The following is a 7,659-nucleotide window of genomic DNA, read 5'->3' as shown; positions in this document are numbered from 1 at the left end:
GAGAATTTTTATATGTAACACAGAACACATGAGAACCAATCATGCCGCAATAACCCACGGACAGCGCAGGTGCATGTTAGTAGACAAATGCAGATTTTGTATTAGCCCATCATCAATCAACTAACCAAAATAAGCCCTACTAGCCATCAACAACAAACTCCCCAGCTAACGATAGCTAAGACGATGCAGGGTATCTATTCTGTTATATTCTATCTGGCCGTTATATTCTATCTGAAATTGGGCGGTCATCGCCAACGGCTTAACCGGATATCCACGAGCATATGCCATGAACCCCCCCTTGCATGCACGATCGTCGGATTCACGGTACGTATTTTTTTTATACTCCTATGAGGCGTCCAGTGCTTGTTGTCTCGACTCTCGTGGGAAAACATAATCACGGGTACCGCGGCCAAATGCCGTGTGTGTTCTACACGGAGCCAAAACAAAGTTTGTCAATTTTTGTGTGCTCACGTACGTAGGCTGTTTTCATCTAGTAGGCGTGTGCCACCTCGTACGTCCTCCTGGGACACGCTTTAGCTCGAGACTTTAGGGTCCAAAAATAATACAGATTCCAGGATATGCCATCAAACTGTTGATCCCAAGAGTTACCACGCAGTTGCTGCGTCTGGTTTAGTTTGGTGATCGATGTCGATAGCAACCAAACGGCAAGAGGACAGGAAACCGTGTGCCCGGCTGCACTACAAAATCCATCTTTCGACCCCCCACATCCACATGACATCGTTCGCCCCTTGCATGATCGTTTGTGTTAGACTATGTATAGCTTTTGTACCTATGTACGTATATGGTACATATTGTAACACAACCATTATATATAATGACATAAGCCACCCCTAGAGGGTTGTGCTGGTTCCCCAAAACTTATTGTCTTACATGGTATCACGCTAGGTTACGATCGCTTCCGCTTCTAAACCCTAATACCCGCACCGCCGCCGCAGCCGCCGCCGCGCCACCGATCGCGCCGCCGCCATGTCGAGCGCTGCCACCACCGGTTCCACTGCTGCGGGCTTCCTCCCGGCCTCTCTTGCGGCTCTGCTCAACCTCCCGCTCGATGCCGTCTCTGTTCCGGCTCCGATCGGGACAAGGAGCATCGGCTCCGTCTTCTCCACGCCGCCGGCGCCCTCGCTTGGGCGTGACCTCGTGGTCCACACCGCGGCGCCGCCGTCCGCTGCGGACTCCGCAGGCGTCGTCCCGCCGCTCCTGCCGCAAGCGGATCACACTGCCCCGCTGGCGGGGTTGGCGGCGTCCGCCCCGGCCGCGGGCCTTGCGGCGTCCGCACCGGCCGCGAGCTTTGCGGCGCCCGCCCTGGCTGCGGTCCCGCCTCCTCCCGCATCGGCTTCGGTGCCTCCGGTTGCCTCCATGATGTTTGCACCCCAGGCAGCCTCCTCGATGGGATTGTCTTCGCCGCCGCCGTTTCACTTCGGTCATCTCATCACCATCAAGCTCTCCGCCGACAACTACATCTTCTGGCGTGCGCAGGTTCTCCCGCTCTTGGGGAGTCACTACCTGCTAGGCTACGTCGACGGATCGCTTCCCTGCCCACCCGCGCTGGTAGACAGCGTGCACGGTCCGGTCTACAATCCGGCCCATCGCGTGTGGACGGGGCAGGACCAGGCGAACCTCTCCTCCATCCAGGGGTCGCTCTCGCCGGCAGTTGCCGGCCTTGTTGTCTTCGCGAAGACGTCTCATGAGGCCTGGACCATCCTTGAGCGCACCTTTGCAGCGCAGTCCCAGGCTCGTGTCTCTGCACTCCGTCGTCAGCTTGGAGAGTGTCAGAAGCTTGACTCCACTGCCACTGAGTTCTACAACAAGGTCAAGGGCCTCGCCGACACATTGGCCTCCATTGGACAGCCCCTCACCGACTCCGAGTTCAACTCGTTTATTGTCAATGGTCTTGATGAGGAGTATGATGCCTTAGTCGAGATCATCAACGAGCGGGGCAACTCGACACCCATGCTGGCACACGAGGTTTTCTCTCGGCTCCTTCTCACTGAGCAACGGGTCGAGACTCGCCGCACCAGGGGCACTGGCTCCCTCTAGGCCAACGCCGCCACCAAGGGTGGCCGCTCTTCTTCATCACCCCGGTCTCCCTTGGGGCTGCCACCGTCGCCCGCCTCGGCCCCCCCACCTACTGCGACCTTACCGGGGGCTGGCGGTCCACGTGTGTGTCAGCTTTGTGGCCGCGATGGGCACTGGGCCTCCAAGTGTCATAAGCGCTTCCAGCGAAGCTTCCTTGGTCTTGGCAATGACGGCAAAGATACACGCAACAATGCCCGTCAGGTCGCCATGGCTGATCGTCCCGCGCCGCAGAAGCAACAGGGACACACTCAGTCCTACTCCATCGATCCACACTGGTACATGGACTCTGGGGCGACAGAGCATCTAACCAGCGAGATGGGGAAGCTTCACACTCGTGAACCCTATCATGGCTCCGAAAAGATCCACACCGCCAATGGAGCAGGTATGCACATCTCTCATATTGGTCAAGCATCTCTTCTCACTAGACATGCCAATAGGAGTCTTCAGCTTCGCAATGTTCTTCGAGTTCCATCTGTGACCCGTAATCTTCTTTCAGTTCCTAAACTCACACGTGATAATAATGTGCTTTGTGAATTTCACCCTTTTGATCTTTTTATTAAGGATCGGGGCACGAGGGACATTCTTCTTAGTGGGCGGTTGTGCCAGGGCCTCTACCGTCTGGAGCATCCTGGTGTCGCTCGTGTTTTCAGTGGAGTTCGGGTCTCTCCGTCACAGTGGCATGCTCGTCTTGGTCACCCGGCCACACCTATTGTCCGTCATATTTTGCGTCGTCATGAGCTTCCTAGTTTGTCTAGTCATAAAGATGTAGCAGTGTGTGATGCTTGTCAGCGGGGGAAGAGTCATCAACTTCCTTTTTCGGAGTCCAGTCATGAGGTGAAACATCCTTTAGAACTTGTGTTTTCAGATGTATGGGGTCCTGCTCAGACTTCTGTCAGTGGTCATAATTACTATATCAGTTTCGTTGATGCTTATAGTCGCTTTACCTGGCTTTACCTTATTAAACGCAAATCTGATGTGTTTGATATTTTTGTCCAGTTTCAAAAACATGTTGAACGTCTTCTCAAGCACAAAATTGTTCATGTCCAGTCAGACTGGGGGGGGGCGAGTATCGCAACCTCAACTCTTTCTTTCAGTCGCTTGGGATAGCTCATCGTTTAGCATGTCCACATACACATCAGCAGAATGGTTCAGTCGAACGTAAGCATCGTCATATTGTTGAAGCTGGTCTTACTCTTTTGGCCCATGCATCTGTTCCGTTTCGGTTTTGGAGTGATGCTTTCACCACTGCATGCTTTCTCATCAACCGTACTCCTACTCGTGTTTTAAACATGAAGACTCCCATTGAGGTTCTCCTTAATGAACAACCTGATTATACCTTTCTCAAGGTATTTGGGTGTGCTTGCTGGCCGCATCTTCGTCCATATAACAAGCGCAAGCTTGAGTTTCGTTCTAAGAAGTGTGTTTTTCTTGGCTATAGCTCTCTTCATAAAGGTTACAAATGTCTTCATGTTCCCACTAATCGTGTCTATATATCTCGGGACGTCGTGTTTGATGAGCATGTTTTTCCCTTTGCCAACCTTCCAGTGTCCACTGTCGAACCACCATCCCTGCATTCATCCTCTGTTGCTTCTGACCAATTTGATGATGTTGCATACTCTCCTTTGCTGTTACCTAACCATGGTGCACGAACCGGACGTGGAGCTCGTTTGGAGCTGTTGGAGGATTCACCATCATCATCGTCGTCTTCTGGTGGGCACGTCGATCGCCCTATGTTGCATGGCATCGATTCGCGTGCCCATGCATGGTCACCCGACGAGCCCGTCGCGCCGAGCATCTCCACTGCTCGGTCCGTTTCGCCAGCGGCCGCCGAGTCGCCCGCGGCTCGGCCCGTCACGCCGTCTTCGCCTGCGGCTCGGCCCGTCACGCCGTCTTCGCCCGCGGCTCGGGTCCTCACGTCGCCTTCATCAGCGGATCGGCCCGCGACACCGGCCGCGCCACGGCCCACTATGCCGAGCTCGCCATCGGCCCGGTCTGTGATGCCGGAGTCGCCAGCTGCTTCGTCTGCTCTGCCGGTTTCGCCGGTGGGTCGGCCTTCTTCGCCAACCGAGTCCGAGGCTACCGTGACTGGCTCCTCGTCACCGGCTGACTCGTCAACATCGCCGTCCTCCAGCCCGTTGCAGGCTGCTCCGTCGACCTCGGTGGTTCCTGTGTCCCGACCACATACACGCAGTCGCAGTGGCATTTTCAAACCTAAGGAACGTAAGGATGGTACGGTTGCTTGGTTGGCTGCTTGTTTGGCTGCTGCTGTTGCGGATCCATCTTCTGAGCCTCGCTCATATCAGGCTGCCCTGCGCATTCCACATTGGCGAGAGGCTATGGAGCAGGAGTTTCATGCTCTTCTTCGTAACAAGACATGGACTCTCGTTCCTCCACCACCACGGGTAAATGTTATTGACTCAAAATGGGTATTCAAAGTGAAGAAGCATTCGGATGGATCTATCAAGCGTTACAAAGCGCGACTTGTTGCTCGCGGTTTTCGGCAGCGTCATGGTCTTGACTATGAGGACACCTTCAGTCCTGTCGTCAAGCCTACCACTATTCGGCTTCTTCTCTCCATTGCTGTTTCTCGTAGTTGGTCACTTCGTCAACTTGATGTGTAGAATGCTTTTCTACATGGATTTTTGGAGGAAGAGGTTTATATGAAACAGCCGCCTGGTTTCTCTGATCCTGATCGTCCTGACTATATCTGTCGTCTTTCCAAAGCACTATATGGTTTGAAGCAAGCTCCTCGTGCCTAGCATGCCCGCCTTGCCTCTGCCCTTCGTGCTCATGGGTTTGTGCCGTCTACTGCTGACACTTCGTTATTTCTTCTACAGAAGCCAGAAGTCACTATGTATCTTTTGGTATATGTCGATGATATTATCCTTGTCAGCTCTTCTCAGTATGCTGCTGATGCTCTTGTCTGCTCTCTTGGTGCTGATTTTGCGGTCAAAGATCTTGGGAAGCTTCACTACTTTCTTGGAGTTGAGGTCACTTCTCGTGCTACTGGTCTTGTCCTTACGCAGAAGAAGTACTCCTTGGAGTTGTTACAGAGAGCTGGCATGCTGAAGTGCAAACCGACCACCACACCCATGTCGTCTACCGACAAGATAACAGCTGTTGATGGTGAGCTTTTGTCTCCTGCGGATGCCACAGAGTACAGGAGCATTGTTGGTGGACTTCAGTACTTGACGATCACGAGACCAGATATCTCTTATGCTGTTAACAGGGTTTGTCAGTATCTTCAGGCTCCCAGAGATACTCATTGGGCTGCTGTTAAACGCATTCTTCGTTATGTTCAGTTCACCCTGACATTTGGTATGCATATTTGGCCGACTTCCTCTCGGGTCCTTTTGGCCTTCTCTGATGCAGATTGGGCTGGTAGCCCAGATGACAGGCGATCCACGGGGGGTTATGCAGTATTCGTTGGCTCTAATTTGATCGCCTGGAGTGCTCGGAAACAGGCTACTGTGTCACGTAGCAGTACTGAAGCTGAGTACAAGGCTGTGGCTAATGCTACTGCAGAGATTATTTGGGTGCAGTCTTTGCTTCAGGAGTTGGGTTTGTCTCAACCACAGCCTCCTATTCTTTGGTGTGATAACATCGGTGCTACATACCTTTCTGCAAATCCAGTATTTCATGCCCGAATGAAACACATTGAAGTTGACTATCACTTTGTACGGGAACGTGTATCACAGAAGCAACTCCAGATCAAGTTTATCTCATCTAAGGATCAACTTGCAGACATCTTCACTAAGCCTTTACCGCTGCCACAGTTTGAGGCTTGTAGGCGCAATCTTACCCTTCTCAGTTCTTTAGAAAGTGGCTAAGATTGAGGGAGGGTGTTAGACTATGTATAGCTTCTGTACCTATGTACGTATATGGTACATATTGTAACACAACCATTATATATAATGAGATAAGCCACCCCTAGAGGGTTGTGCTGGTTCCCCAAAACTTATTGTCTTACAGTTTGGTTCAGTGGGTAGGGAAAATATCCTGCATAATTTCTTGAATAGTAGTAAGAAATAAATGCCATGATTTATCGATACCGATTTCCCTCTTGCCCAACTCAAAAACAAAAATCCATCCTTGCCACACTGGTAGGTAGCACGTTGCTTCAGATTATGGCACGGTTGACACAGTTGGCCGTGCTTGACTTGACGCCCAAAAACTAAACAAGGGCAACTGCAGGTGGAAGACGCAATTTTTGCAGACAAGTGATCTTGATCACAAGGATTGTTAAAGGGGCCACAACATTTTTTTGAGGGATAAGGGGCCACAACTTGAGGCGTATAAAATATGCTACGTTCGTTGAATTTGCTTCTTCTTTTCTTTCCTGACCTCATTAAATTCGCTTGTTAATTATGGCGGAGTCGCAACGTTATCGAAGCTAAACTATTTAGAAGCGTGCGTTTAGATAATTGGGTTCAGAACTTCAGATGATATTTCTCATGATGTCACCATGAACCACTAGGAGGGCTAGGGATATCGAGCGGGTCATTCTGAGATGTGCTTCTAAGACAATAAAATCCCCTAAAACAATAGAGTAGTAAATGTCAGTATGGAGATACTGTCACTGGCGGTCAAGCAAGGAGGAGGTCGTGTTCTGAAGTCAAAGGCGTAAAGTGTTGGCGGGCGATTTAAATGGGCAGACCGTCCGGTGTGGGCCTGGGTGCGTGTAGCGGGCCGTGGGCCGTCTGTATTACCGGCAGCGTATATAAGCTGGCCGTGGGGTGTCGTGCGGGGTATCGTTGAAATTGAATTTGAATTACTCTCCTCTCTGTTCTCTCTGGTTGCGTCTGCATCTCTCTCTCTCTCTCTCTCTCTCTCTCTCTCGCCGACCCCCTTCTCCCGTTCAAATCTCACCGGAGACGAGTTCAAATCCGGCGGCCTCCTCGGCCAACGGCAAGGACGTTACAATCTGGTATCAGAGCTTTCGGTCCGTGGCTAGCTTCCGCAACCTCGAGGGCGTACCCAGCAAATTCCGAGGCGACGGTCTCCGGTCACCCTAGGGTTCGACTGGTGTAAATCCTGACCTGAGGTGGGTTGCTTCAGAGGGAGGCACCACGGCCAAGTTCAAGCCCAGCGCACAAACGCGACACATCACCGGGGAGATGGAGGCGTTTCAGGAGCGCATGTTGAAGGAGTTCACAGCGATGTGGGCGGAGCAGAGCAAGTTCGTCGGAGCGGTCGAGATCTGCCAGCATCTAGAGGCGCTCGACGCGAAGATGGAGGAGCAGTCGCAGCGTTTGGACCAGGTGCAGGTGAAGGTCAACCTGTCCTGCGACACCCTCGGCAAGGTCCAACAGGAGCAGGTGCAGGCCGGCAAGCAGAGCGCCGTGACTTCAGAGACGTCGCGGCAAGTACCTCGCTCGACTCCACCGTCAACTCAGAGCGATGGAGTGCTCGGGGCGGCTCCGGGATCAACCGCGCGCAGCCAGGCTCGCCATAATCAGGTACCTAAGGAAAATCCATACATCCGCGGAGAACAGGGAGAGCATGTACTGTGTGATGATGTGACTGGGAAGAGGAATTGGATGCCAAAGATGGATTTTCCTA

The sequence above is a fragment of the Triticum dicoccoides genome, chromosome 5B (genome assembly GCF_002162155.2).
Source record: "Triticum dicoccoides isolate Atlit2015 ecotype Zavitan chromosome 5B, WEW_v2.0, whole genome shotgun sequence".
NCBI classification, from domain to species: domain Eukaryota; kingdom Viridiplantae; phylum Streptophyta; class Magnoliopsida; order Poales; family Poaceae; genus Triticum; species Triticum dicoccoides.
The sequence above is the reverse complement of the archived record's forward strand: the minus strand, read 5'-3'. Positions refer to the sequence as shown.